Source organism: Tupaia chinensis, unplaced genomic scaffold, assembly GCF_000334495.1.
Source record: "Tupaia chinensis unplaced genomic scaffold, TupChi_1.0 Scaffold000201_1, whole genome shotgun sequence".
NCBI classification, from domain to species: domain Eukaryota; kingdom Metazoa; phylum Chordata; class Mammalia; order Scandentia; family Tupaiidae; genus Tupaia; species Tupaia belangeri.
The window spans coordinates 3511327-3515295 of record NW_006159676.1 but is presented as its reverse complement, the minus strand read 5'-3'; positions in this window follow the sequence as shown (position 1 = coordinate 3515295).

Here is a 3969-nt window from a genome sequence, read left to right as displayed (position 1 = left end):
ATCATTTCTAATAAAAAAAAGTACAATGTCAGATTAGTAAATTGGGAAATAAGGTCCATAAAGCAAAAAAACAAAACAAAACAAAAAACATGTTTACTATTCTGCCCTGTCTCGCCCTGTCCCTCGCCAACTTCTCTATTTAAAAAAAAAAAAAAAGAATTATTTTATTTAACTTAATTATTATTATCATTATTATTTTCCAGTTTGATCAGGGCGAGACAGAGAGAGAGAGAGGAAGTGAGAAAGCAAGCCACCAGGTCCAGGACTCAAACCATGGTCGGCCATGTGGAGAGTCCAGTGCCGTTACCAACCGTGCCACTTGCCGGACCCTCACCAAGTTCTTTGTCCTACTCCCCGGAACCTGCAAATATGTCAAGAGAAACCTTGAGGTTGCAGATGGAACGAGGGTTAATCAATTACCTGACCTTAAGGTGGGGAGATGATCCCAGATTATCCCGGTAAACCCCAGGGATCGCCGAGTCCTTAGACAGAGACTAAGTGACAGAAGCGTCCGAGTTACAGAGAAGGGATCATGGGAAAAGACTCAGCCCAGGCTGGTTTGGAAGACGGGGGAAAGGTCACAAGAACCAGGCCGTGGGTGGCCTTGGGAAGCTGGAAAACAAGCCAAGGGATTCTCTCCTGCCTTCTGGAAGGAACCAGCTTCCCTAACACCTGAGACCCACTTTAGACTTCGGGTCTCCAGGAGAGTGAAGAGAGCGAATCTGTGTAGTTCAAAGCCATGAACGGGGCCAGCAGGTGGCGTGGGGGTTGAGGTGCCAGATTCCCACATGGCTGGCCATGATTCAAGTCCCGGATCTAGCAGCAGCTTGCTTTCTCACTCTCCCTCTCTTTCTGGTCAAATTGAAGGCTAATAATAAACAAATAAAAAAAAAAAAAAGCCATTAATGTTTGAGGTCTTTGTTATAGCAGCAAGAGGTTACTAATACAGCAAGAAGTCACTAATACTCCTTGACAGAAAAGCTAGCTATTCTCTCCTTTATTTTTTTATAGGTTCAATTTTGAGATCAGTAGGTGGCATATTGGTTAAGGCACTGGATTCCCACGCAGTCGACCATAGTTCAAGTCACAGAGCTGGCACCATGAAACTCAGGCTGAGTGTATGGGTGTGTGCCCCAAATCCCAAGAGGAGAACAGAGAAGAAATCACTGTGGCGCGGCCATCCCCCATACGGGGCGATTTCTCTCTCTCTCTCTCTCTCTCTCTCTCTCTCTCTGTTTCTCCAGCAAGGGTACGTATCCTATAGCAAAAATCTCTCTTAAAAAAAAAAAGATTTATTTTATGGGGCTGGCAGGTGGTGTGGTGGTGAAGGTGCTAGACTCCCACATGGGCGACCCTGGTTTGACTCCTGAACCTGGTGGCTTGCTTTCTCACTTTCTCTCTCTCTTTCTCTGGTCAAATTGAAAGATGATAATGATGAATAAAAAATAAATAAAAACACTTTAAAAAAAAGATTTACTTTATTTTTCTTTTTTGTTAAAATTATTTAATTTTATTTATTCATTCATTTTTTATTTTAATATGACCAGAGAGACACAGAGAGAGAGAGTGAGTGAGAAAGCAAGCCACCAGGTCTAGGATTAGAACCATGGTCAGTCATGTGGGAGTATCCAGTGCCTTAACCACCATGCCACCTGCTGGTCCCATTTCATTATTATTTTAATTTGCCATATGGCATGTGTGCTCACCAAAGACAGAGTGGGGGAGTGAGAAAGCAAGACGCTGCGTCTGGGACTCGAACCATGGTTAGCCATGTGGGACCAGCACCTTAACCACCATGCCGTCTGTCGGCCCCCAGCCACCCACTCCTTCAGAAGGGGCACTGCCCCGCTAGGACTTCCTGTGATGAAATGTGCTTAAATTTTTAGTTAACTAAGATGGTTACTGAAACAGCCATGTGTTGGGGCCAGTAGATTGCATAATAGTTATGTCACTAGGCTCCCACGTAGTTGACCATGGTTCGAGTCCTGGACCCAGAGGCTTCAAACTCAAACCGGGTGCATGTGCATGCGTGCCCAAAATCCCAAAAGGAGAATGGAGGGGAGGGGACTGCGATGTGGCCACACCCCTGCGGGGGGTGATTTCTCGCTGTCTCTTCAGTGAGCACACATGCCCTACAGTGAAAATCTCTCAAAAAAAAAAAGAAGAGGACTAGCAGCTGGTGTAATGGCTATGTCGCTGGACTTCCATGTACTTGACCATGGTTTGACTCCCGGACCCGGTGGCTTAAACTCACGCCGGTTGCGTGTGCGTGCGTGTCCAAGATCCCGAGAGGAGAATGGAGGAGAAGGGATTGCGGCGTGGCCATCCCCCCTGGGGGGTGATTTCTCGCTTTCTATCTCTCTGTCTCTGTCTGTCTTTCTGGCAAGGGCACGCGCCCTATAGCAAAAACCTCTCCGAAAAAAAAAAAAAAACAAAAAAGAAAAACCATCTGGGTACAATATGCAGGCTTGCCCAGAATCCTGAGGGAATGGAGGAGAAGGGGCTGAGAGGAGGCCACCCTGTCTGGGAGATGTTCTCTTACTTTCCTTCTCTGTCTCTGTCTGTCCCCAATGAGCACACTTGCCCTATGGCAAAAAAAAAAAAAAATCTAAAAAAGAGGGAAAAAAAAGCAAAAAAAAAGAGCAATGCAAACCCTACATTTCTGATTTGTTCTAGACTTTTCTATCTGGTTTCTCATCCGGGAATACACCTGCTATCACATTTCCAGGAGCTCTCAAGGGCCAGAGAGGGGCTTGTGAAACGGATCAAGTACTTTCCTCTGCATAATACTGAAAATCGAGGGGATGGTGAAAACAAACCCCCAAGTCGAATTTACATCTTTTCCATCCCTTCTCATCGTGGGTCTTTGGCTGCATACACAAACAGCACGCGTCTTTCATCCACGCAGGAAAACATCAGGAGGCTTGTCAAAGATTTCATAAACTCGAATTTAGTTAAGGAGGGGATAATGAAACGGTTGAAATGAAAAGAAAATGCCGCTAAATGACAGTCTCGCGAGCTTTTCAAATCTAACCACTTCAGGGGAGAAGCAGATCTCATTATGGCAAGGCAGTGCCACGGCTCCGGCTCCGAGGGATCTAAGTAAGGCAGCCCAAGAGGGGCCTTTCCCTTAGGTAGCAAGAGAGACAGAACTGGGATCTGGGGCACAGTGGTGAAGGGACTGGCTCGCACATGGCCAAGTGTGTGGTTCGAATCCGGACCCGGGGGCTTGAAAATCACGCTGAGTGAGCGGGCGTGCAGGCCCAAAATCCTGACGGGAGAATAGAGAAGGAATGGCTCCATGGCCACCACCACCACCACCGCACCCCAACATGGAATGCTCTCTCTCTCTCTCTCTCTCTGTTTCTCTATAGCGAATACATATGCCCTATTAGATAATAAAAACAAAACAAAGAAACGGAAGTGGGTTAGGGTTATTAACCACATCATTTTAAAAAAATGGTTGGGTAGCTGCAGGTGGTGTGGTGGCTAAGGTGCTGGACTCCCACATGGCTGACCATGGGACCATGGTTCGAGTCCTGGACCTGGTGGCTTGCTTTCTCACCACCTCTCTCTCTCTCTGTCTCTCTCTGTCTCTCTCTGGTGAGTGCCCTATTGCAAATTCAAAAGTAATGATAATAACGGAGCAGCAGTTGGCATAACAGCTATGTCGCTGGACTCCCATGTAGCCAAGCATGGTTCGAGTCCCGGACCAGGTGGCTTAAACTCATGCCAGGCGCGTGTGCGTGCGTGCCCAAGATCCCGAGAGGAGAATGGAGGAGAAGGGATTGTGGCGTGGCCATCCCCCACCCCCGGGGGGGCGATTTCTCACTTTCTGTCTCTCTGTCTCTCTCTCTGTCTTTCTGGCGAGCGCACGCGCCCTATAGCAAAAACCTCTCTTAAAAAAAATAATAATAAAACTAACTAAATAATTACTGTAGAAATAAATCACGATGGGTCTGCTCCCTG